General features: G+C 40.7%; 1 protein-coding gene and 1 pseudogene across 1 annotated transcript in view; one reads left to right on the top strand and one right to left on the bottom strand.

The window, feature by feature from the left end:
- GNA14 (G protein subunit alpha 14) overlaps positions 1-27801 on the bottom strand; it is a 195124-nt gene that overhangs the window by 118062 nt on the left and 49261 nt on the right. The gene's annotated exons all lie outside the window — the stretch shown is intronic.
- On the top strand, positions 8614-8706 carry LOC132524016 (U6 spliceosomal RNA; annotated as a pseudogene).

The raw sequence follows: 27801 nt of genomic DNA, 5'->3' as shown, positions 1-27801 counted from the left end.
ATTTTTAAAAGACAACATCAATAGAAGAGAAAACATGGAAAGTACAAAAAGGCAACTCATAAAAAGAAAATACAAGTAGGCATATGAAAAATGTTTCGCCTCATTATAATGAAAGAGTACAAATGAAAACCATGAGGTGCCGTATTTTGTCTATTAGAGGGGCAAATTTGAAAAAACTCCAGTGTCAGTGGGAATATAAGAAAACAGACCCCCTACTCCAATTTATTCCTGCAGCACCTGTGCAGCAATACAAAGCAACACGACAGCTTGGATCAACTTCAAAATGTGTCATGTCATCCAGAAATTCCAATTCTAGGATTTCAGAAGAAATTGTTGGACAAGTAGCCAAATATAAATGTAATGGACAGTGATCACAGCATTAAACACGATAGCAAAAAAAACCACAATTAAATGCGCAGTGGTAGGTGACGAAATCAATGAGTTATGGTGACTATACAATGGAAATATTATATAGCTAAGAAAATCAATGTAGATAGATACTTACTGACATGAAATGATGTTTCTAGTACAGTGAATGAAAAAGGAACGCATAAAACTGGAGGGAGTACAGTAAAGGTGAAGAGGGCTTCCCAGTGCTCAAATGCTAGGTCGGCCACTCATCTGCTGCCTAACCTTGAACCTCAATGACTGACTGTGGAAAATGGGAATGACAATAGTACGTGCACTTAAACCAGTGCTTAGCCCACAGCAAACAATGAGTGTCAGTGTTACTTTAAGGTGAAAGCGATCTGGATTATTCTTATGCTTGCATACACACACACACACATATACTTGTAAGTCAGAATTATCGTCACCAAATGTTAATCACTGGGCAGTACAGATATACTGTTTGTTTTTATTACTTATTCATAAAAGTAAACAAAATTCTATCCACGTTTGTTTATGAGCATCCACGTCTATCAGTTGTCAAAGGTTAAACCTAAGAGTTTTTGCTAAAAAAATTTTTTTTAAGTTTTAGTATCAGTTTAACTGATACTATCAGTTAACTGATACTATCAGTTAACTATCAGTTTAACTCATGAAGAGCAGGGACCCAGTCTGTTCTGTTTCCTCTCTGTTCTCAACGTGAGGGCTTCATATCCTGTAGGCTATTCTAATATTAAAGTTAACGATTTATATGAATTTTAAACTGATACTATTAATGCATCACTGAAAAAACTTCAGACCCCCAACATAACTGTGGCAAAACGTTCTCTGACAAGACTTCTGGCTGAAAGGTCTATGAAGAACTGAGCTGCATTATATTTTTTTCCTAAATTTTCAGAAAAAAAGGAAGAATCCTGCTCTAAATTGTTCACAGACATGGAGCGTATTACCCTGTGCTGGAAGCCAAACTGGGATCTCATTTCGACTTTGACAAAGATAAAATCTTATAGCTAAACTACATGTTTTTGTGGCTGATTTTTCTTTTTGAAAATGCAAATGTAAAAGTTGATACCTTTTTTAATCCAACTAACTAGCAAAAATTAAAGTGAGATAATAAAATGTTGATGAATGTCTGGGGAAGTTGAAATTTTCATGCATGGCTGTTGGTAACAATAAATTAGTACAGATGCTTTGGAAAGACTTTGGCAGTATTTTTTTTTTAATTAATTAATTTATTTTTGGCCGTGTTGAGTCTTCGTTGCTGCCTGCAGGCTTTCTCTAGTTGCGGCAAGCGGGGGCTACTCTTCATTGTGGCATGTGGGCTTCTCATTGTGGTTGCTTCTCTTGTTGTGCAGCACAGGCTCTAGGCGTGTAGGCTTCAGTAGTTGTGGCATGCAGGCTCAGTAGTTGTGGCTCATGGGCTCTAGAGCGCAGGCTCAGTAGTCGTGGCACATAGGCTTAGTTGCTCCATGGCATGTGAGATCTTCCCAGACCAGGGATCGAACCCATGTCCCCTGCATTGGAAGGTGGATTCTTAACCACTGCTCCACCAGGGAAGTCCCAGCAGTATTTTTTAAAATAAAAGTATACATATTCTAGATTGGTACTATATGATACTCTGCAATTATTTAATTTCTTAGGCATGATCACTGTATTGTGGTTATATAAGAGAATGACCTTGTTATTAGAAGATCTGTGGCGGAATATTTAGGAGTGAAGTCTAAAACTTTAAAGATTCAGTTAAAAAAAAAAAACTTAAACACATATACATACATGTGTGTGTATATACTGGGTTGGCCCAAAAGTTTGTTCGGTTTTTCCCGTAAGGTGGCACTACTAGCACTTCGTCGTCTTTAACTTCATTGGAAAGAATTTTGTTAGACTGTATTGTGACAGCTGTCATATCAGCGTGCATTTTAAAAGAACTTATCAAAATTGGTGAATGTTTGTAGCCATTTTAATACTGAAAATGGAAGGAAACAAAGCAACATTTTCAGCATATTATGCTTTATTAGTTCAAGAAAGGTAAAAATGCAACTGAAATGCAAAAAAAGATTTGTGCAGTATATGGAGAAGGTACCGTGACTGATCAAATGTGTCAAAAGTGGTTTGCAAAGTTTCGTGCTGGAAATTTCTTGCTGGACGATGCTCCACGGTCAGGTGAAGTTGATAGTGATCAAATCCAGACATAAATTGAGAACAATCAATGTTATACCACGCGGGAGATAGCCAACATACTCAAAATATCCAAATCAAACACTGAAAATCATTTGCACCACTGGGTTATGTTAATCTCTTTGATGTTTGGGTTCCACATAAGTCAAGCGAAAAAAAACCTCTTGACCGTGTTTCTGCATGCAATTCTCTATTTAAACGTAATGAAAACGTTCTGTTTTTAAAACAAATTGTGACGGGCGATGAAAAGTGGATATTTTACAGTAATGTGGAACAGAAGAGATCGTGGGATAAGCGGAATGAACCAACACCAGCCATACCAAAGGCCGGTCTTCATCCAAAGAAGGTGATGCTGTGTATGTGGTGGGATTGGAAGGGAGTTCTCTATTACGAGCTCCTTCCGGAAAACCCAACAATTAATTCCAACAAGTACTGCTCCCAATTAAACCAAATGAATGTAGCACTCGATGAAAAGTGTCCAGAATTAGTCAAGAGAAAACGCATAATCTTCCATCAGGATAACGCAAGACCACACGTTTCTACCAGGCAAAAAACTGTTACGGCTTGGCTGGGAAGTTCTGATTCATCCTCTGTATTCACCAGACACACTGACCTTCGGATTTCTATTTATTTCAGTCTTTACACAATTCTCTTAATGGAAAAAATTTCAATTCCCTGGAAGGCTGTAAAAGGCACCTGGAACAGTTTTTTGCTCAAAAAGATAAAAAGTTTTAGGAAGATGGAATTATGAACCCAAGGTAACAGTATTAGGAGGTGGGGCCTTTAGGATGTACTTAGGTCATAAGGGTTCCACCCTCACAGGATTAGTGTCCTTATAAAAGAGACTCCAGAGAGTTAGATTTCCCCCTTCTGCCACGTGAGGACACGGTGAAAAGATGTAGTCTACGAACCGGCAAGGAGGCCTTCAGACGCAGAATCTGCTGGCACCTTGACCTTGGACTTCCCAGCCTCCAGAACGGTGAAAAGTTTACGTTGTTCATAAGCCACCCAGTCTGCGGTATCCTGTTATAGCAGCCTAAATGGACTGGTGTTGGGGGCAGGGGAGTGCGGGAGATGAGAAAGCAAATAGAGTAACATTAAATAATTGGATATTTTAGGTTTAAAAAAAAGCAGGTGATGATTGTATGCTCTTTTAACTTTCCTACAGGTTTGAAAATTTTCAAAACAAAAGAGTTGGAGAAAAAAGTATCATATCTTCACGTGCACAAGGCAACATGCAGCACTACTGTTTGTTAATGTGAAGAAGTGAAAACTGCCCCCATGTCCAAAGAAATGTGTATTTGTTGGATGAAATGTTTCATAGCAATGAAAAGGAGTGCTTTTCATTCTACTCTGATGGGATCTAGTGTAGAGTCATATAGATGGGTCTTTTCTTTTTTTTTTTCAAGTCTCTAAGTGCAGGCAACCCTCTTTTATTTTTTTTAATAACTTTTTTTAACATCTTTATTGGAATATAATTGCTTTACAATGGTGTGTTAGTTTCTGCTTTATAACAAAGTGAATCAGCTATACATATACATATGTTCCCATATCTCCTCCCTCTTGCATGTCCCTCCCACCCTCCCTATCCCACCCCTCTAGGTGGTCACAAAGCACCGAGCTGATCTCCCTGTGCTATGCGGCTGCTTCCCACTAGCTATCTATTTTACATGTGGTAGTGTATATATGTCCATGCCACTCTCTCACTTTGTCCCAGCTTACCCTTCCCCCTCCCCATGTCCTCAAGTCCATTCTCTATGTCTGCATCTTTATTCCTGTCCTGCCCCTAGGTTCTTCAGAACCTTTTTTTTTTTTTAGATTCCATATATATGTATTAGCATACGGTATTTGTTTTTCTCTTTCTGACCTACTTCGCTCTGTATGATAGTCTCTAGGTCCATCCACCTCACTACAAATAACTCAGTTTTGTTTCTTTTTATGGCTGAGTAATATTCCATTGTATATATGTGCCACGTCTTCTTTACCCATTCATCTGTCGATGGACACTTAGGTTGCTTCCATGTCCTGGCTATTGTAAATAGAGCTGCAGTGAACATTGTGGTACATGTATCTTTTTGAATTATGGTTTTCTCAGGGTATATGCCCAGTAGTGGGATTGCTGGGTCGTATGGTAGTTTTATTTTTAGTTTCTTAAGGAATCTCCATACAGTTCTCCATAGTGGCTTTACCAATTCACATTCCCACCAACAGTGCAAGAGGGTTCCCTTTTCTCCACACCCTCTCACATAGATGGATCTTATAAAGCAGTGCCGAGTGAAAGATAAATATATAAATCAAAGGAGGTTGCCAAATGAGTCTTACATACCATTTACTTCCACATTCATTTTTAAGTACACACAAAATGTGCTACTTCACAGTTACATAGCTATGAAATATATGGAGAATGGCTTCAAAGAATCCATGGTGGCTACATCCAGATGGATGTTAATGGGAGGGGGGGTAATCATGAGGGCAAAGGAGGGGCCATGACAGAGCTTAAAGATGACACTGATGAAAGCAATCCAATTCTGAGCACTACATCTGGGGAAGGTTTTATTTCTATTTTCTTAACCTAATGGATCAATGTTTTAGAAAGGAAGAGAATGCACTCATCATAAAACTAGTGCGTTCCAGGCCACCACCAAAACATCACAACGCGTCTGCATTTGTGTCAGCAAATCCCAGAGAACCAGCCTTCCACCTTCTTGCAGCCCAGGCCGGTCACCACCGTGTGCGCTCAGTTCCCCACCTTCTCGCTCCTAACCAGTCCCAGGTTTCTCAAATCAGAAGCTTAGGTGGAAATTGCCTCCTAAGTAACTAATATGCTACACACACATTCCACAGGTCTCTTTTCTTTTTCATTATGGGAATCAAGCAAGGTCTTCAAGGCCATGACCCTTTAACAGCCCTTCATTTTGACATGGGTTACAGCCAATGTAGAAATAAACCAACGGGATAGGGATGCCCCTTCCCCACAGCCCCTGCCCTGTGTCTGAGGAGGCACACCATACATGCATATATGGAAGAAATGAACGAATGAAGAAGTGAATGAGAAAGAAAGGAGAAGGGAGAGAGAAAAAAGGATGATAGAAGCAGAAAAAGAAGCAACCGACTCAGTGGGACTATGTGAGCTGAGAGAACCAGCCACAACTCCCAGACTTATAGCCGAGAGTATAATAATTCTGGCCCACTGGGAACATAACCAGAACCCGATGTGTATCAATAAAATCACAGGGAAGGCAGAGAAGACCACCTTGGTCTTCCCAGTGTTTTCATGGACCAGGGCCAAGTACAGACATTCTGCTGAGCACTCTCACTCCATAATGACTCAAACAATGTTTCATTAAGAACAAAATATTGGTTAGCAGGGAATATGAATGGCCCACATTAGGGAGCCTTTCTGGGGATGAAACCGTCTTTTCAATGACTAACCAAAAATATGATGGAAAAACAAGAGCAGGCCTGGAATAAATGATACAAATAAATGGTACAAAGAAGTCAGTCAAGTTTAAAACTGTTCTTCCTCCAGTGGCACAAGAGGTGCAGTGGTTAACAGATAATTATTTCATAGGAGAAAACAGCACCACAGAAAGGCAGGCTACCTTTCATTTTCATCACTCAACTAGACAATCCCTAATCAAGAATGAAGAGGGGAAAAGACACATTCTCCAAAAACCCAGGGTATCATTTGCACAATATTTTTACATTAGCAATTAATAATCACATATTTGAGGGGGGAATCAGAGGGACCTTAGGGATTATTCTACCCAACCCCCTCATTTTGCCAATGAGCTCAGAAAGCTAAATGCCTTCCGTGACGCCTTATAATGATTTAGAACCGCAACATAGGACTCCGACTCCAAGTCTCATAGTTTCCACCTGACACCATATCATTCCTCCTTTATAATTCTTCAGCCTCTGAAATCTAAGTTTCCCAGTCTCCGAGGCTTCTGTTAGGAAACTAATTTTTTTATTATTCTTAAGAAAATTAAGAGTATTTCAATCTAGATTGTATAGTTCATAATATGGAAGTGTTATTAATACTCTCAGGTGTGGTCATGGTGTTTTGTTTTTGTAGAAGAATGTTCTTAATTAAGAAGCAGTAGAGATGCCATGCCATGATGTCTGCAACTAACTTTCAAATGGTTCAGCAAAACAGAATAGATAGATATAGACAGGTAGATAGATAAATATAACAAGATGTTTAAAATTATTGAATTTAGATAGACAAGAAGGGGAGTTCATTATACCATGGCTTTGATGTTTTTATTTTTTTAAATGTTGCATAATAAAAATGAGGAAATGTAGCTATGTTTTCAAAACTCATTATTTTAAAGCATTTCCAGTTTTAAGTAATAGACTTCGACTCTGTGCCCAGCTGCTCAGATACCTCATGTGACACAGCTAACCAGGCCTTCCAGGGGAGGGGGTTTATGGGGTTCCCAGATAGTATGTCTAAACCTAATTACAGCAAAATCATGTCTAGAAAGTGTGTGTAGGGAGTGGTAGAAACCAGGTGAGGTTGTCCACTCAGCGTAGATGAGGAGACCTTGGACCCAGGTGTCCCTGCTTGCTGCCCCTCCCATAAAAGGCTGGGGTGGGGATGGAGACTGGGGCCTGCCTTCTATAGAAAGGCAGAAGAAGCCTACAAAAAACAGAATTCAGACACTCACGACCGTTGTTTTCCTCTGTATTCTAAAGCAACCCCGTGTTGTAGCTCCCCTAGGAAGTACCGTTAGTGAAAATGGAAACCCTGCCCCGAGCGTCATGAGCAGGTGGACCTGAATATCTGGGTCTTGTCCGGTGCTGCCTGCCTTTGTTCTTCCTCTTATCTCTGAGCCTGATTTAAAGTCTGTTGCTCTCACCACTTTCACATGAACCAGAAGAAACACTGTCTCTTGGGATTCTTGGCTAGGACTCCACAAATTCCTCTGAGCCTCAACTCGTGTTGCTCCAGAGAGCTGCCTCAGCCAGAATGATAATTCTCAAATGTTTAGTCTTCCCTCCCAAAGCTTTCACAAATACAAACTTAGATCAGAATTTTTTCAGAGCTTTTACACAAAGATTTAAACAAGCTTCACAAGTGTCACTCTGTACCCATTATAATATATGGCATTGTTCCCTCTACGCCTCTAAAGGCACCTCCATGCAGGGCTGACAGTAAGGATGGCGTGCGGTTAAGCTGATCACACCTGGTCTCATCCATCCCTCTCTGCTGGGTCAAAATACCTTCCCAGACTAGTTGAACAAACTTGTTTACTGCGATACAGAAATCCCTCTGTAGAGGCCAGAGATAAGAAATCTTTTAAAGGGGGGGAAGGGTGAGGGTGAATCACAAAAAACACTATAACATGCCAAGCAAGTGATACCAATATTTCACAGTTTAACAAAATGTTCACCCATCAACAGAGGAAGGGATAAACAAAATGTGGTATCTGTATACAATGGAATATCATTCAGCCTTAAAAAGGAAGGCAATGTTGATACACGCTGCAACACAGATGAACCTTAAAAACATTATGCCAAGTGAAAGAGGTCAAACACAAAAGGGAAAATATTATATGATTCCACTCATACAAGGTACCTAGCTAGAATAGCAAATTCATAGAAACAGAATGTAGAATAAAGGTTTCCAGGAGCCGGGTTAAGAGGAATGGAGAGTTATTGTTTAATGGGTACAGACTTTCTCTTTGGGATGATGAAAAAGTTCTGTAAATGGATAGTGGTGATGGTTGCCCAATATTGTAAATGTACTTAATGACTGAGTTGTACATCTTAAAATGGCTTAGTAAATTTTATTTATTTATTTTTTTTTGTGGTACGCGGGCCTCTCACTGTTGTGGCCTCTCCCATTGCGGAGCACAGGCTCCGGACGCGGAGGCCCAGCGGCCATGGCTCACGGGCCCAGCCGCTCCGCGGCATGTGGGATCTTCCCGGACCGGGTCACACAAACCCGCGTCCCCTGCATCGGCAGGCGGACTCTCAACCACTGCGCCACCAGGAAAGCCTGTAAATTTTGTTATATATATTTTATCACAATAAAAAATGGTGGTGCTCACTTCTGCAGCACATCCACTAAAATTGGAACAATACAGGGAAGATTAGCAGGATGACACTCAAATTCGTGAAGTATTCCATATTTTTCTAAAAATATTGAATCACTATGATATACAGCTGAAACTAATAATAATATTGTAAATCAACTACACTTCAATTTTTAAAAATATGTTTTATAATAAGTGTTTCCTAACACGTCAATACTTAGCACAAAACTCAGGAAGCTAGGATGTGATTCCATTTTCCTTTAGCTAGCTAACTTATTAGTACACTAACAAACATCAAAGCTATATCTTATTTTCCTGTTGCCTAGTTTCTACCAGTCAAAAGGGGCCTTACAGAGGGGTCTTTCTTTCTTAGGAAATCTCTCCTCTTTTGCACTGCTTCATCCTTCACTTTGGGATAAAGCTCAAACGATGTATTGGGTACACACCTTTCGGCCAACCCAATATTATTGACTTTCTTTGGAGGATTTCAAAGCTTGATGGACTAGGACATTTTCAACCCACAATCAAGATTTTAGCCACAGGAATTACCCATATGTGTTTTTAGAAATAATTCCCTCTAACATCCTATGAGTCTGTAGATGTTTCTGGAATAGCTGCTTATGGGATTTCGTTAGAAAACTTCAGCAGTTGTAAAAAAGTAAAATCATAGGCTAACGCTATGTATTCAGAAAACTCAGAAACCACTGAGTTCAAATAACTGAACAAAATTCGACAATAGGATCTTGAGATCCAAGAGTGTGAATGGCTTTGTGCTAGGGTCCTGAAGATACACCATCCCTTCTCTCAAGGACACTGTGTGAGTAGGCAAGGCATATAACAACACATCATTTAAATACATTTAGAAAGTAGTGTGTGATTAAGTGCCACATTGAATGGAACAGGTAAGTGCTACGGAAAGTCTAGGGAGAAAGAAAGAGTAGAGTCTGAATAGTCCTAACAAGGACAGAGCACCTAAAGTGAGTAAGGGATGAGGGCTAGGAGCAAGGAAGCTACTTGAAGAACACAAATGAAGGGACAGAATCCAAAAGAATTATCACATGAGGGAGGAGGAGGGCAAAGAAGGGAGCCACGAAGCTAGAGTAAGGCACTTATTCTAGGAAGTAGAAAGTAACAGGAAAAAGGGAGGCAGGAACCTACTGAGGTAGTGAAGAGGGAGTGGTTTGAATGATTGAAACATTCAAACACTAGCATCTGGCAAAAGCCCCAAGTGCCGGAACACACCTATTAGCTACCAAGTTCTGCTGGAAATTTTACAACAAAAAATACCATATTTAAACAACAAGGTCCTGCTGTATAGCACAGGGAACTATATTCAATATGCCGTAAACCAAAATGGGAAAGAATATTAAAAAAAAAGAATGTCTATATGCGTATAATGGAGTCACTCTGCTGTATAGCAGAGATTGGCACAGCACTGTAAGTCAACTATAGTTCAATTTAAAAAAAAGGTTTTTTTAATACCATACTTGTGTCTATTGGGTAGGTGGTGAGTTGAGAGATGATATCAAAATCTATACCTGCTTATGACAGTGTGTTGTGCATATAAATATTTTTAAAAATGCCATACTTGTTTCATGCTGATTCAACCCATATTTACAATCATTCTTTTTTTTTTTTTTTTTTTTTTTTTTTGCGGTACGCGGGCCTCTCACTGTTGTGGCCTCTCCCGTTGCGGAGCACAGGCTCCGGACGCGCAGGCTCAGCGGCCATGGCTCACGGGCCCAGCCGCTCTGCAGAATGTGGGATCTTCCCGGACCAGGACACGAACCCGTGTCCCCTACATCGGCAGGCGGACTCAACCACTGCGCCACCAGGGAAGCCCTACAACCATTCTTGACATTAAAAGCTAAGTTTTTAAATTGTAAGATCAAATAACTTTATGTTTAGAATTTTTCAAAATGAAAATTCCAATTAAGCCACCCCTACCCCCAGTATTTAGTATAAAATATTGGGACCCATTCTAATTAGGGTCACTTTAAGTAGTCTTTTTCCTAAATCGACCATTTTCAGATCATGGGGCCTCCTATAGGTCTTAACTAGTTTATTCCAGCCCCAGCCAGAGTTAGAGCCCAATACCAGATTACTAGGCTTCTGGCAGCAAACACTGGTAGCTGTTATCAAATGCCCACCAACCTCAGAGTCTATATGAAACCAATCGGACATTTGGGTTGTTCACACAAATGCAGTTGCTCAGTGGCAAGGGATTAAAGTCTCAAACTCTCACCAGATACTATTGCCCCGCAAATGTCAACCTAGGGACTAAAACCAAACAAGGAAGAGATCCGTGGATCAAGGCGACACCATCGTCTCAACAATGGAATCTAATATAGATCCTTTATTCTCTTCACAGCTCATGCTATATATTATCATTAGGAGGGAGGCTCTCAATCAGTTTCCTTAGAATGTGAGTCTGTTTCCATGGTGACAAGAGTGTGCTCCTTTAAACCCCGGGACAAATGAATGGAGCATTCAGTAAGTCAGGCAATTTCTGGGTATTTTCAAAGCCTCAGAACAGACAGATAATGGCTCTAAGTCTTACCAAACATTGATTTGTTTCATTTCTAAGTGCAGAGGAGGCCAATGACGGAGAAATATATAAGAACTGCATCCCAAACCAATATTGACCCTGGATCAAGTGTAAAATAAGCCTGATTCTCAGAGGGGCTTATCTTGTCAAATGAAATTACACTGGCTTCACCCTGGCTGGCACTGACATTGTAATTGTCATGCACTCAGGCAGAACACAGCAAAGGGAAAAAAATTTTTTACGAGATTTTTCCTATCAATCCAACTGAAGTGGTACTTTCTAAATACCAAGGATGGTTAATCTCCTATTTTCAAATGGTGACGATGCGCTCAAGAATCTAAATAAATAATTTTTTAAAGTCTATATAATTCTTTCTTTTGTGAACTACCTATTAGACAATTTTCTATGGAGTGCAACTTTGGGTCTTGCCACTATATATGTTCGTTTGTTAGAGTTCATGTAGAATTGCTTTAAAGAAAGACCAGCGCTACTTTTTTTTTTTTTTTTTTTTTTTTTTTGTGGTACACGGGCCTCTCACTGCTGTGGCCTCTCCCGCTGCAGAGCACAGGCCCCGGACTCACAGGCCCAGCAGCCATGGCTCACGAGCCCAGCCGCTCCGCGGCATGTGGGATCTTCCCGGACCGGGGCACGAACCCGCGTCCCCTGCATCGGCAGGCGGACTCTCAACCACTGTGCCACCAGGGAAGCCCCCAGCGCTACTTTTACAGACTCTTGGCGAAACTTGACTTGAAGTTGGATGGCCATGGATTAGGAAGAGTCTTGTCAGGAAGTACAATTTTCACAAAACAATGTTAAACCCATCCCTCAGCTCATTTGATCTGTTTATCTTTAAAATACGAATCTGCCCTTTTTCAACAACAGAAAACCCTCACCAGACAATATGCCTCAAAGTACCTTCCATCAGATCCTTATCAAACTCTTTTCTCGAGAAATGTCCTCAGATAATTGTTTGAAGGACACAGCTTCAACCAGGATTGTGGTTCTCAATCCTGGCCACACTTTGGAATCATCTGAAGAGTTTAAGATAGAAGATCGGTGCAAGGTGGGGTCCAGGCAGGATATTTTTAGAAAGCCCCCCTGGTGATTCTAAGGTACAGCCCAGGTTGAAAACCACTGACATGCAGAGGCTGTCAGTATGGTTAGACCTAATGAGCTCTTTTTAAAGCCTTATTACTACGCAAGTTATACACGAATATATTATACATGAATATATCTTTCCTTATTTAAAAAGTTAAAATATTACAGCTAAATCCTGCCTTGGCCACCTCCACTGCTCCCCTCCCCAAATCCCAGTCCCTTCTCAGTTATGGGTGTTCTTCCAGAACTCTTTCTACTTATTTGCATACATATGTATTTTCACAGATATATTAGTGAATATACATATATATGAAAATACATGTACATTTCATTTTTCAAAATAATTTTTTAAATTAACTAATTTATTTCTTTTTGGCTGTTTTGGGTCTTCGCCACTGCATGTGGGCTTTCTCTAGTTGCGGAGAGCAGGGGGCTACTCTTCCTCGCGGTGAAGGGGCTTCTCATTGCGGTGGCTGCTCTTTGCTGTGGAGCACGGGCTCTAGAGGGCAGGCTCAGTAGTTGTGGTGCACGGGCTTAGTTGCTCCACAGCATGTGGGATCTTCCCGGACCAGGACTTGAACCCGTGTACCCTGCATTGGCAGGCGGATTCTTAACCACTGCGCCACCAGGGAAGTCCCTCAAAATAATTTTTAACGTGTCATACCACACGTATTATTCTGCTGCCATGTTTTCACTTAATAATATGCCTTTGAGCTCTTTCCATGCGGTACTTCTCAGCCTCATTATTTGTAACTGGTGCACAGTAGGAACATGGCATAGTTATTTTTAGAAGCCATTCCTCTAAATCCATGCCATCCAATATGGTAGCCACTAGCTACAGGTGGCTGTCGAATACTTGAGCGAAGCTGGTATGAGCTGAGATGTGCCGTACGTACAAAATACATGCCAGATTTTGAATACTTACTAAGAAAAAATGTATACGTTATCTTGTTAATAATTTTTTAATCTTAATTGTATGTTGAAAGGAAAATATGTTGGATATATTGGATCAAATAAAACATTAAAATCAATTTCACCTGTTTTTACTTTTATTAATGCAATCATTAGAAAACATAAAATTACTTATGTGGCTCACATTATATTTCTATTGAACGGTTCTGTTTTAAAAGATGGCCATTTAGGATATTTGCCGTTCATCTGACATTACAAGGAAAGTGCCCCAGTAGCATTCTTATACATCAGTGGCTCTCAACAGGAAGCAATTTTGCTCCCCTGGGCACATTCGGCAATGTCTGGACACACTTTTGGTTGTCACAATCGGGGTTACCACTGGCCTCTAGTGGGTAGAGGCCAGGGATAGTGCTAAACATCCTACAATGCACAGGACAGCCTCCCAAAACAAAGAATCGTCTGGCCCGAAATATCAGTAGTGCTAAGGCTGAAAAACCCAGCTATGCATGAATCCTTGTCCACATATGGAAGTGTTTCTCAAAGGTAGACCTGAAGTCAAAAAACTGCCTGTGCTTCTGAAACACTGAGACACCACAAAACTGCCCTCCGGAGTGGATATGCCAGTCAGCATATCTCATCAGCAGTGCGTGGAAATACTCAAATTAATCGTAAAAGAACAAATAACCCAACCAAGAAAAGTTCAAAAGGCTTCAAAATGTCCACTCAATATTGTAAGTTCTTACTCTCATCACCAGGAATGACAATACAACTCTAAGTCCCAGAGTTTTAAGTAATATTGGGACGTTTAACCTACTCCCACCCTTTTAAAAACTGTCTTCTTTGCTCTCAGAACATAAATCATTTGGGGCCCTAGCATAGTTAATTTATAACTAACTAAACAACTAACTAGTATATCTCTCTGCTTTTCAAATGTGGCTAAAATTTGAATCTTGGGAGCGTGAACTGCAAATCTCAAATACTTCGCTAATGTTTAAAAAATAACTTGTATTTATCTTACACCCTCGTCCAGAGCCCTAGAGCACTGTCTGTTTTCCCAGCAAATGTCACCCTTGGAATGACCTTCATGTATAGTAACTGACAATACAAGCCATGTGCCAGGATCAGGTGTTTGTTCTCCAAGGTACCATATATTTTTTAGTTAGAAATTATCCTGCCAAACAAGGCCGCACGTAGAAATACATTACAGATCTTAATCTGTTAATGCAAACGCAGAGGTAACGTTGATTTGAAATGCATTGTTCCTATACTTACATTTTATCTACTCTTTTTTAGAAAACAAGATTATTAACCTTCTCCAATTTTCAATTTCCATATTTACAAAAATGCAAACTGTAGCAAACATGGTTCATGTTCCAAGTTCTCCGCATGACAAGTGTAAGGTACTCTACAGCCATAAAGCTTTTTAGGAGAACTGTGACTCTTATAAGCTTCCTCTGTTATGAACTCCTCATAAAGAACTAATTTTAACTTTCTTCCTGGAGTGAACTTGAATCATGAATTCATTCTCAGTATGAGAGCACGCAAAATGAGACAAGCGCTAGAAACAATACAATTAGTTCTGACTTACCACCATTTCTCCCACACAGGTTTTAAAAAGTATGTTTTTAGGGGGCAGTTTTCAGAGTTAAAGTATTCAAACTGTGGCCAGCAAGCGCTGTGATGACATTTACCATGTCTTGGTCTAAACTGATACTTATTTTTTGTTTTGTTTTGTTTTTTGCGGTACGCGGGCCTCTCACTGTTGTGGCCTCTCCCGTCGCGGAGCACAACCTCCGGACGCGCAGGCTCAGCGGCCATGGTTCACAGGCCCAGCCACTCCGAGGCATGTGGGATCCTCCCGGACCGGGGCACGAACCCGTGTCCCCTGCATCGGCAGGCGGACTCCCAACCACTGCGCCACCAGGGAAGCCCCTAAACTGATACTTATTGACTTTCATATTTGGGGCCTAAAAGATTCCAGATAATAAAAGAAAAAAGAAGGGGAGGAAGAGGAGAAAGACAGAGGAAAGGCTGGACTGGAAACTCCTTGAGGAAACAGCATCATCTTTCTTGTTTATCACTTCATCCACAGCTCCTAGCCCAGGTCTCAGCATAGCTAACATAACTCAAACACATGATTAAAGAATGCAAGATAGAATACACACTACTATATATAAAATAGATAACCAACAAGGACCTGTAGAGCACAGGGAACTATACTCAATATTTTGTAATAACCTATAAGGGAAAAAATCTGAAAAAGAATATATATATGTGTATATAGATATGTGTACTATCTATGTGTATCTGAAACTAACATGATACTGTAAATCAACTATACTTTAACAACAAAAAAAAAGGAATGCAAGACAGAGAAAAATAATTACCCAGGTTAAAAAAAAAGCACACAAGTTAGACTAAGATACTGGTTCAGAAGCACAAATGAGGATCTGGCCAAATTGGGAGTACTGGATAGGCTGGCGGCGGGTAAGCAGAGCCCCAGTCATTCTGAGGAGGCAACACTAACTGTGCCTTCTGGGGGCGCAGCGGTGGGTAGGGATAGTGAAGTCTCTCAGAATCGGTCAGCGGGCCCTTTCTTGTTCTGCCACTGCTCACCCTTGGCAGCCTGCTCAGAGCAGACAGGCCTGCGCCCAGCAAACCCTTTTTGGCTGCCCGGTGGAGGCAGCAAAGATACAATTTAGACATTAGAGTGGCCCTTCAGCAAGCCTTCATGGGATTCAGTTGGTAAACCGAATGTCACACCACTTCTGAGAGCAGCAGAGTGCTCTGCTACCTGAGTCTCGTGGAACTTCACATCAGACAAGTTTGCCGGTGCCCAGGCAGAAAGGGCCTTCCATGTAGCCGAGCCTTGATGAGGAAGCCAAGTCCCACACGCCCACTCTTATTTCATTAAAGAGCCCTACTGCTCCAGACGCATCTTAAGCTGAATATCCAGCCTCCTGTATCTCTTTTGCCTGTTTTTTTTTTTTAATGGGGTCGAGAAAACAAAGTTTCTTCCCCACAGAAGGTGGACTGAACTTACTCATGCTATTAACATCTTCTGAAACATGTCTCAGGCATGCTCTTTTCTTGATCCTGGCAACGAGGTGGTAACTAACAAGAGGGGCCAAGAGGATCATGGTCCTGTTAGCACAGTGGCTATTGAGGTCCCTGGCACCTGGGTATCTAAAATGGCACAGCTGGTAAATGGAAATACACATTGCCAGATGTGGCTGGCGCTTTAGCTGCTCCGCCCCCTTGCTGGAGTGGCCAGAACTGTCCTGCCCAACAGGTTTCTTGAGCAGCTACTACGCACCAGGTCCTGTGAAACAGCTGTGAATAAGATGGAGCTGGTCCCTGCTCCCGAAGAGCTTAGAGAATGGCAAGGGAGAGACAACTCAACAGAAGCCACTTCTTTAAGGGAAACAAGCAAATACGTATGCCCTTCAATCCAAAACAATTTCCTCCTCAATTTGTAGTCACTTTATTGAGACACAATCTACATACTATAAAGTTTACCCATCTAATGTGTACAATTCAATGGTTTTTAGTATATGTGCTGAGCTGTGCAATCATCACCATAATCTCATATTAGAACATTTTCATTATCCCAAAAAGAAACCTTAGACCCATGAGCAGAGATTCCCCATGCCATTACCACGCCAGCCCAGGCAACACTAATCTTTCTGTTTCTAGAGATTTTGTTATTCAGAACACTTCAGGATGGGATCATGTAACATGTGCTCTTTTGTGACTGGCTTCTTTTGATGACCATAATGTTGTCTGAGGTTCCTCAATGCTATAGCACACACCAGTATTTCATTCCTTTTTATTGCCAAATAATATTCTATTGTATGGCTATGCCTATTTCATGTATCCATTCTTCAGTTAATAGATTGGGTTGTTTCTACTTTTTGGCTATTATGAACATTCATGTGCAAGTTTCTGAATGGACCTAGGTTTCAATTCTCTTGGCTAGATACCTAGAAATAGACTTGCTGGGTCATATATTAGCTCCACGTTTAACATTTCGTGGAACTGTCAAAGAGTTTTCTAACATGGCTGCATCTTTTTATATTCCCAGTAGCAATGTACAAGTCCTCAAATTTTAATGTTTCTGAATATGGGTACAATTTATAATCCATGTGCATATTTAATATAGTGATCTTTTCCTTACTTTCTTTAATAGCTGTTTGTTATTAAATTAATGGTGCACTTTAAATTAGTGGTATCCTAGAATAAGGGAAATAATGATATAGTAATAATTCACTGAGCCTCAACCAAGTACTAGGCACATCTTGTTTAATGCTCATTTACCCTGTAACAGAGGTATTACCTTAATTTGTAGATGAGGAAACTGAGGTTCAAAAATGGGCCATAATTCCACCATTAAAAAGTCTATAAATAACAAATGCTGGAGAGGGTGTGGAGAAAAGGGAACCCTCCTACACTGTTGGTGGGAATGTAAATCGGTACAGTCACTATGGAGAACAGTATGGAGGTTCTTCAAAAAATGAAAAATCGAGTTGTCGTATTATCCAGCAATTCCACTCCTGGGCATATAGCTGGACAAAACTATAATTCAAAAAGATACATGCACCCCTATGTTCACAGCAGCACTGTTCAATAATAGCCAAGACATGGAAACAACCTAAATGTCCATCGACAGATGAATGGATAAAGTAGATGTGATATCTATCTATCTATCTCACAGTCATAAAAAAAGAATGAAATAATGCCATTTGCAGCAACATAGATGGACTTAGAGATTATCATACTAAGTGAAGTAAGTCAGAAAGAGAAACAGCATATGATATCACTTATATGTGGAACCTAAAATGTAACACAAATGAACCTATGTACGGAACAGAAACAGACTCACAGACAGAGAACAGACTTGTGGTTGCCAAGGTCAGGGCGGAGAGGGATGGACTGGGAGTTTGGGGTTAGTAGATGAAAACTATTGTATAAAAAATAGATAAACAACAAGGTCCTACTATATAGCACATAGAACTATATTGACTACCCTGTGATAAACCATAATAGAAAAGAGTATAAAAAAGAATGTGTGTGTGTGTGTGTGTGTGTGTGTATATCACTTTGCTGCACAGCAGAAATTAACACAACACTGTAAATCAACTATGCTTCAATTGAAATAAAAAGGGCTGGGCTTCCCTGGTGGCGCAGTGGTTAACAATCCGCCTGCCAATGCAGGGGACAAGGGTTCAAGCCCTGGTCCGGGAAGTTCCCACATGCTGCGGAGCAACAAAGTCCGTGGGCCACAACTACTGAGCCTGCGCTCTAGAGCCCGCGAGCCACAACTACAGAAGCCCGCGTGCCTAGAGCCCACGCTCCACAACAAGAAAAGCCAACGCAATGAGAAGCCCGCGCACCGCAACGCAGAGTAGCCCCCGCTTGCCCCAACTAGAGAAAGCACGCATGAAGCAAGGAAGACCCAACGCAGCCAAAAATAAATAAATAAAATTAATTAATTAATTTAAAAAAAAGAAAAGAAAAAGGGCCATAATTATATAGTCTCTGCCACTGCACCATGGTAGTATTAGCATTTGAACTTGGGTTGATTTTCTGCCAAAGTCCAATTTTCCTCTATACCTTCTCACTATTGTTCAAAGATGAGCAAGGGATAATATGTACTTTCTATGATTTCACAATCTCTGAGACAGATAAATACATAAATAAATGAATACAAAACAGGCTGTGATAAGTACTCAATCAAAGGAATTCTAAAAGTACTCTGTGTGGCCAGAGATCAAATTATACAGGAAATATTGGAATCTTGGGATAAGTGGTATTTAAGGTGGGTTTTGTTTGGCAGGTGTGGGTAGAATCAATGCTCTAAGACTGTGCCATCCAATATGGTAGCTATCAGCCACATGCAGCTATTGAGCACTTGAAACATGACTAGTCCAAATTGGGAAGTGCTGTAAAAACACACTGGATTTCAAAGGCTTAGTATTTTTAAAAAAGAATGTGAACTATCTCATTAATAATGTTTATATTGAGTACATGTTGATAATATTTTGGACATACTGAGTTAAAAATATATTATTACAATTTCACCTATTTATCTTTTTACTTTTTTTCCTATCTTTTTACCTTTAAAAATACAATTAACAGAACATTAAAATTATCTAGGTGGCTCATATTTTTATTGGACAGTGCAGCTCTAAGAAATAAATATGGCAGAGAATATGCCGGGATCATCGATTGCTATCACTGAAAAATCCAAGAGGTGTAACAAGAAACAAACTTGAGAAAGGAGGTGAAGGTCTAACTATTTAGGGCTCAGGTGCCCTGCAATGCCAAGCAGTTTGAACTTTGGTCTGGATGTAACAGAGAGTCAAAGGTTTTGAAAGGGGAGTGAAATCATCGGGTCTGTGCCTTAGAAGGCGGATGTTGGCAACCCTTAGTCAATAGCATTGACAGAGGTGACCAGACCAAAACCCACCCCACAACTCTCCAAACTCATAAAAATGCTGGTTCAAGTGTAATGCCACAAGAATACACAGCCAAACTTGGAAAAGCAGGAAAAGGAATTCCCAGCTGCCATAAACAGAAGCAATTAAATACCAGAGCAATGGGTCAAGAAGCTCAGGTGTGTTGGAACAGGACACAGGCCATTAGATCTGGGGGCTGAGGCTTTCACATCTGTGTGGGGAGAGGAGCCCAGGTCACTGCCCTGCACAAAAAGGGATGAGAAATTGAAACACACGCGTAAAACTGGCACTAGAAAAGAATCCTGCCAGTGGAGGCAAGGACAGAAGCTTGGACAAGGGATGTCCGTAAAAAGAAAAGGAGCCAGCGTAGGATCCTGTAAAGACAAAGTGCAGGAAAACTGGGAGATGGTGCTGCCTGGTGAGCTAAGCAAAGGCAGTGTCGAGAAGTGGGGGGGGGGGGGTGGGGGGGCGCACGGGTGCCAACTGCTGAGCCGTAGTGGAAACAGACAAAGATGAGACAGTGCTTCTGATCTGGTGATTACAGGTTACCCCAGGCCTCAAAGACAGCAGTATCAGCACGGTGGCTGGAACAGAAAAAAGCAAGGGTAGCAAACACGACCTTCTCTGAACGTTTTAGAAGTGACTTGGAGAGACAGGCTGCTGGTTGCTTAAAGAGAGAAACAGATCAAAGGAATTTCTTTTTAGCAGCAAGAGTCATACGGAGGAAGTCAGTCCAACAGAAGAGTGGTTCTAAAGATTAAGGCAAGAAGAAGAATCAACGAAGGAGCAGGTTTAGAGGAGGATAATGACCAAAGATGGAGCCTTCGAAAAGGCAAAAGGTGCTGACGTCCACCAGAGGTTCAAAATGATACTCATTTAAGCCACGGAGCTCTTCTGGAACGGGGAGCACAGCGGCTGAGGGCCTACAACAAGGTGTGATGCTTGGACCGAGACAAGGAAGGCCCCAGGAACAGTGACGAGTGGCAGGGAGGGCCCGGCTGCCATGGACTCCCATAAACACCATCTCAGGTGTGGCCTAAACACTGAGGTTACCCAGGGTTGCCCGAGCTAGGTGCAAAACAGTGGTCACAGAACGTGGAAGAGGTGACGCCTTGCTAAGAAGCCAGACTGGGTATGGGAAAAAGTGAAACCAAGACTAGAGAGAAAGACTGGGAGACTAGGCAGACACGGGTATAGAGATCAGGCCACACAATACGACACAGGGTAAAGGCCAGTCTGTGCTGCTTCTACGTTATAAGCAGTTAATAGTCAAAGGAGGAAAAATACTTACTTTGCCATTTATATTTATCCTCAACAGTGTAGTCATTTGAGTAAATGGTAAGCATTATGTCAGTTCATAAGTGGAAAAAGACATAGAAATATTAAAATATAGAACTGTTTTCCTTCAACTCTTTTGCTTTTCAGTTCCATCATTCATTCATGTCATCATTCTGGTGTTCCTGTAACATGCCAGTTTCTGGAGGATGAGAATGTGAAGAAGTAGAACGCGCATTTTATTTAACCTGAAACTAAACCTTCATCCTGAGAATTGGAATTCAGTGAGTCTGAGGCCTGTGTTTATACACAAACCAAGAAAACAGTCATTGGTCCTTTCCTTCAGGAGCTGGAGGAGGGTCACAGATGGACTGAGGAAAGTCAGGGGGCCTTGCCTTTGATGCTAGGGTGTCACATTATAGGAGAGTCTGTCTTCACTTGAGCATATTTACACTGTGGGAATGTTGGTATTCTAGCAACTGAGGAGCAATTCAAAGAGGCCGCTGAGATCAAAGGACTTGGGGGAAGCCCTGAACAGTGGGAACTGGAAAGCCTATGACAACTCAGAAGGTTAAGCAGAAAAATCAGGTCATTTGGAAAACTACAGTTGGTCTTCAGTGGTAGTTAGTGATTTTTTGGCCAGCGAGCGATAAGGAATTGAAAAAGGAACAGTCACAGTGGCAACAAATGTTTCACAAGAAAAAAACATCAGCAGAAGAAACACAGACCTCACTTGGAGGGAGGAGAGATTATAAAATGTGTCTGTAAAAGTACTTAGACTGGGAAATAATATCCAAAAAAATTCAGACAAGTCTTACATCTTCCTTCTATCTTGGATAGTCTTACCTTTCGGACATTTCTCTCTTTCCACCCTCTCTTTCTTTCATAAAATGAAAACAAATATATACTTCTTAGTTCTCCAGACTATGCAATGAGACACTAGTTCCAAGTACATTCCAAAAGATATCTTACAAGAGGCAGCTTTGCTTCAACATGCAATAAACTGATCTGTGACCTGTGGCCCACGGTTTTTAAAAATATTTATGTTAGAATCACAATCTGTAATTAAAAATAGAAATTAACTATAATTAGCTACAAATAAAAAATCTAATTGGTTTGAATTAGCCAAGGTAATGGAGTCTATCAGAGAAATTAAATATTTTAAAGCAGTAAATTAGCCTAAAAGGCATCCAGCGCCTTGCAAATCTTGCAAAAACCTGCTGCCTGCGTGTCTCCTGGGGACTCTGTACATTTTAAAAACGAGGTCAGGCCAGGTCCAATTAGAAGGGTGAATACAGGATGCTTCTGAATGTTTGGGGGTCATAATTTAATGAGCTATAGCAATAATTTGCTAAATGTTCCATTGGTGGCTTCATGGAGATAATATTGTAGGTAGACTAGCACAGGTCTGTAAGTGATTAGGAACTGCAGGTATAAGCCCACATGAATAATAAGCCCACAACACAGTTAGTGCTAAATGAATACTTAGTAACATTTAGTAACGCTATTTCAGCTAAAATTAGATTATAGGTTACTTTAATACCCTGCTTGAAAATTACTTTTCTCAAACCTTGAAAACTTCCAGAGAACAATCTAGGTTGAATCTTTCTGTATAAAGCATGTTGGGGATGCAGGAGAGGGGAGCATTTATAGTGAAGATCTAGATTTCAGCCTCCACTGGGATATAATCAACCTGTGCTCAAGGAGTTGAATGCCAGTAAGCTGGCTCCATTTCCCAGGGCATCTGCAGGCTCTGTGAGGGAGTGAAGTGGGAAGGAGGGAAGGCAAGGGATGAGCAGTAGAATGAGAAAGATCTTTCATCAAAACCTCTAAGAGACCTGGATGCTTGACATCAGGTGGAGAACCACCATAGCTCAAGACAGTCAGTGGCCCAAAACAACTGGACTTCTTGTACCCTTTAGGTACCGCCATTTGTTTGTTTATTTTAGCCTGTGTCTGCTTCTCTGTGGTCACTAGACCAGAGGTTGGGGGAAATGTGGGGGTTGGCATCCTATAGCTCTACCTCGGGGAAGAAGGGAATGCAGCACACAATCAGCTTAGCAAAAGAGTGGACCTGCAAGAAACACAGGGGAGCAAGTTGGCACTGAATATAAACAAGGGTTTGGTGTAAAAACCAGTCTCAGCAACAGAGTGATATACTTGACCTTATGGGTATTTAACGTGTGAAGAAAAAGGCAAAGCGAGGTTGAAAGAAATCACGATTTTCTGTGCCTTACTTCTGAACGAAAGAACCTGTTTGGTAATTTCAGGTGAAATGAAGAGGTTCTTTTCCAGGTTGCCACAAATTTGGAAAGGTGGTTAAACGTACACAGGAGAACTACTGATAAGAATAATGGAAGAAAAAACGTTTACACAACCTGGAATCCATATATTGTATCTACTGTTTTTTTCTCTTAATTTGAATAGATGGGAACATAAGGATTAATGTACATATGTATTCTCCTCTCACTTTATAATGGGCGGTAACATAAGGATTCTCATCAGCTGACACTCTCAGAAATATTCACGAATCTTTGAGAATCTCATTACGTGCAATTAACAGTAGCCGTCACATCAGACAAGCTCTGGTATATAATCTCAGTAGCTTTTTGATTTACACTCAATCTCACACAGCCAGGCAGCCCTCCTCCATGTTGAAGCTATGCTATCTGCAACAATGGTCCATCCAACCTTGAGGCAGCAAAGGAAGAGAAGAAGTGCACGTAGGCTCTTACCTGCATTGCCCCAGAAGAGACTCTCTGCTCAAAGCACATGGCTCTGATATAACAGCAAGGGAGGAGGGAAAGCACAGAGGGGCACGAAAAATATTTGGTGTCTGCCAAATATAACTGATGTCTGCCACACACTCCTAACTTACTGAAGAAGTATGAATCCGCCAGACACATGCCCCACTAGGGGTAAAGTAAATAAGGTTACTAAGGAAACTTTAACTTCTCTAGAGGATAGTTTGAAATCACCAACCTTATCTAGAGACAAAACATAATGTTTGTGACAAGTTGCAAGAAGGTGATGATTTCACACTTCATGCTGTTGCTCTACATTTAGGGTTGGGGCTTTGGCCCAGGGAAGGTACAGAAAGTAGCTGTTGGGGTCCCCTTTGATTTCAAATCTGGCTAGAATCCAAGTTTCTCAACTTCAAGTCCAATGTCATAAAAACTAGACATTGCTTCCTTCTAGAATGTGGGGCTCCTACTGAAATATCAAAGTCGCCTAAACTTTCCACATGAAAAAAAATTAATTTCAGGTCTTACTTTAGAGTACTGTTAGGCAACCTTGTTAATTAGAATCACCTGGAATGGTTGGTTTTTTTTTTTTTTAAACTAGGGATGTCTGTGCCCCAACTCAGGCCACTTGAGTTACAATGTCTAGGGACAAGCCCAGGTAATGAATTTTTTTAAAGTTATCTGGGTAATTCTAAGGGGCAACTAAGTCTGAGAATCTCTATTTTAGAAGACAGCCACCCCATCCCCTAGAAATTACCAGTTGTTACTGGCTTTAAGGCCAGAAAGTTTTAAGAAGTAAAATTAATGCTTGGGACCCACCCCAGATAGTCTGATTTAACTGGTCAGAGTGGTGCGGAATGGACACTGGGATATTCCTCAGGTGATTTCACTGTAACGCCAAGCATAAGTACTATTTATGGTGTCACAGTCATCCCTAAACCGCCCTGTCAGGCCAGAAATGGAGTGACTAAAATTGGGGAGAGGGAAGCAGCACCATGTGGTGCTATCCGTGGTGCTGAAATGGAACTGCAAGGAATTTTTAATTGGTAGCAGCAATGAACATTTATTTTCAATTTGATAAAACAAAACCTTCTACTATTTCATATTTTTAATTGAGAGATATAAAAATTCTCCTAAGCACAGAACTACTGGTATGTGTATTTTCGGTTCTATGTTATGGTTTGTTAAGGGAGAGAGATTTTGAAAGAAAGAGGATTTGCTTTGCTATTTGTCCAGAGATCAGATAGGGCAAAGATCAAAATAATTATGACTGGTGCTCTTGGAAAATCTATACATTTTTATTTTTTAGCTATGATAGTATCCTGAATATTTTTTAAAGTTTTAAATTATTAGAATTTTTAAAAATATAAGATACTTTACTTCCCATCTAAAATTTGAAAGCATAAATGTTTATTGTTTTTATTTTTCTGCTTAAGAAGATGGAAGTGAAATAGTTTGAGAAACAACCTATTTTCACAGAGTAACATTCATCTTATACTATTTAATGATACTACCACTGAAGATTTCTAGTTGATGCTTTTGTGAGCTTTATGAAAAAGGAATTAATATGGTGCTATAACCCCAATAACTAGATATGGCCTAGAGGTTAATGTTTCCCACCTTTCCCTCCACATTCCTTATGTAATGACCACAACTGAATTGTCCAGTCAGTCATTTCTTATATTCTCCATGGTCTAAAAACCTACGCTCATTCCCTCAAACGTCTATGCTATATGTTCCATGACTCCATCCAATAACAACTCAGTAACAAAAGGGATGATGAACACTTTAAACCTTCTCCAGTTTATGACTGTTCTCTGAAACACAGAAAACATTTTCCACAGTGAATTACATTATGAAGATATGAGCCTGATATGCTAACCTGAAAATGCCAAACATCTGAACCCCACCTTATCAGCAAACAGCTCGGAAACATATGCCTCTTCTTTGCTAAATTCTAACCTTTCCCAAAAGGCAGCAGTATGCGCATGCACAAAATCTAATCAATCACACAGGACTTTCCTTTGGAGCAGTTACCTTCCTACTCCTCTACAAGCACTTGGAAACTAAGGGCCTTAGGCTAGACACCCAAAGCAGCACTCGCTAATATGATCCATGGGCTGTTTGAAGAGTTAATGAGGGGAAAAATATCCCTCATCTTAAGTTAAAATCACTCAAGAATTCATTTTACTTATTACCAGGCTGTATAAGCTTGAACACCTGAATTTACTACTTTGGGAAAAAGAAGAGTATCTGCCCCATCCTTTCTTAAACACTCTATACTTCAAAGAAAGAATTTCACATAAATTCCATTTTCCCCTAAATGAAAGTTCAGAGCTTTGCCAATTTGGTTAGTATAGCAATAAAACAGAGTACAGTTCTCACACCTTGAATACAGCTTATCCTTCATCTGTTCAGACATTTAATGAGTGGGTCTGATAGTCACAAGCCTTTAGTGGATTCAAGTCAAGGTGTTTTTACCAACGCTCAAGTCCAACCATATTCCAATGGGGCCCTCCCCCCCCCAAGGCTGTCATCAGAGAAGACTTCTCTTTGCCAAAAGGGCTCTCAGGAGAGAGTTAGTTTACGGTCAACACAATTAGAATCATTTTAGCATAGCCTCTTTTAAACTACTCGTATTCCCTATCTATAAATTAAACACTCTGGGAACCTGCCTATTTATTGACCACTTTCAAAGAGGGCTCTGTAGAATCCAGAAACAGGAAGACAGAAAAAGATTTTGAAGGAAGGTCTTTGGAATTTCTGGTCACACTATCGGAGCTCCAGGGAGCTGCTTTGATGGTGAACTCATAACTTCCTCAGGCTACGACAGATCCCAGTACCCCAGTGTCTGGCTCAGCTGCTGACACAGCCCTGCAGTAAATTTTTTTTTCCCATCAAATGATCCAAAACTCTTGTTCTCCAAGGAGTCATGTTTTTTTATGGAAGTAAACAAAGAAATCATAAATACTCCTCTCTCACCATTAAGAGTTCATATCACTTTAACGTGAAGACACTCATCATCAGAGCCCACAAACAGCAGACCAAGGGTGATGGAGTGAAACAATGAATGATCATGGCAATAAGATGAAGTCTTGCCTCGCTTTTATGTGAGGACCTCTGGGACTGTCCTATCAGTGCCTCAGTGGTTTCAGTCTCTCACATAATTCCAGAAAACTGTATTATGTCTAGGGCCAATGACAGTTTTATATCACTTGAAAAACTTGTTTAGAACTTGTTCTACATTGTGTTTCCAATATGACTCAGCTGTCGGAATAAAAATAATGGTGAAAAATCTTAATCTATAATATGAAAGGAACAAGTTTGGTCACAAGTGCTACAATCTTAAATTATAGATTAGCACAGGCTACCTTAAAAGACAAAATTTTAAAAATTGAATGATAATGAAAAAATTATTTTTGTGCAAGTATATCCAGATCCTCAGTTTGAACAGTAATGACTGTTTTTCCAACACTTATCTCACTTAAAACCTTACCCTCATTTAATGTTTCCCATATTGTAGTTTAGCTGAAATCCTCAAGTGCCTCATTTCTGCACAGATTTTGTCCTTATAAAGAAATAGGTTTCAAACACAAAGAGGATTCATTACCAGAAACGGGAATGGACCAGTTGGGTAAGAGGGGCAGAGACTATACGTCCATCTAAAATACTCCAGTAAAACTAGAGATCCGTCGTTTTCAGAAATAATAAATCCTTCCAAATTGACTGCCATCTCAAAAAAAGCCTCATGGACCTAGAGAACGCCGTGGCCCTTATCCCAGACTATATAAGGTGACACTGGTCATGATGTCTGGGGCAATTGCCAGGTCACTGCTCCTGTCCTATTCCTTGGGAGTCCAACCCTGGGAGGCTGGGAGTGTGATGCGGAGATGGGATAGGCTGTCTCTAACCAGGATCGCTAAGATCCGGTCATTAGTCCCACCCTCTGCCACTCCTGTAAAATTGCGATACCAGATTATGTGGCTAGCCCTCAGGCACCCTGAACAAGTTAGAGGTCTTCACGCTAAGGCTGGGTATAGCCAGCTGAGTGCAAAGGAGCAGGGCAGGTGGGGCTCACCACCGTCTTCAGGTGAGAATGCTTTGTGCCAACGTGAACCACTTGCTCTCTCTCACATCCTGCAACCATTCCCCCAAACCCC

Source organism: Lagenorhynchus albirostris, chromosome 7, assembly GCF_949774975.1.
Source record: "Lagenorhynchus albirostris chromosome 7, mLagAlb1.1, whole genome shotgun sequence".
Taxonomy (NCBI): domain Eukaryota; kingdom Metazoa; phylum Chordata; class Mammalia; order Artiodactyla; family Delphinidae; genus Lagenorhynchus; species Lagenorhynchus albirostris.
The sequence above is the reverse complement of the archived record's forward strand: the minus strand, read 5'-3'. Positions and strand labels throughout refer to the sequence as shown.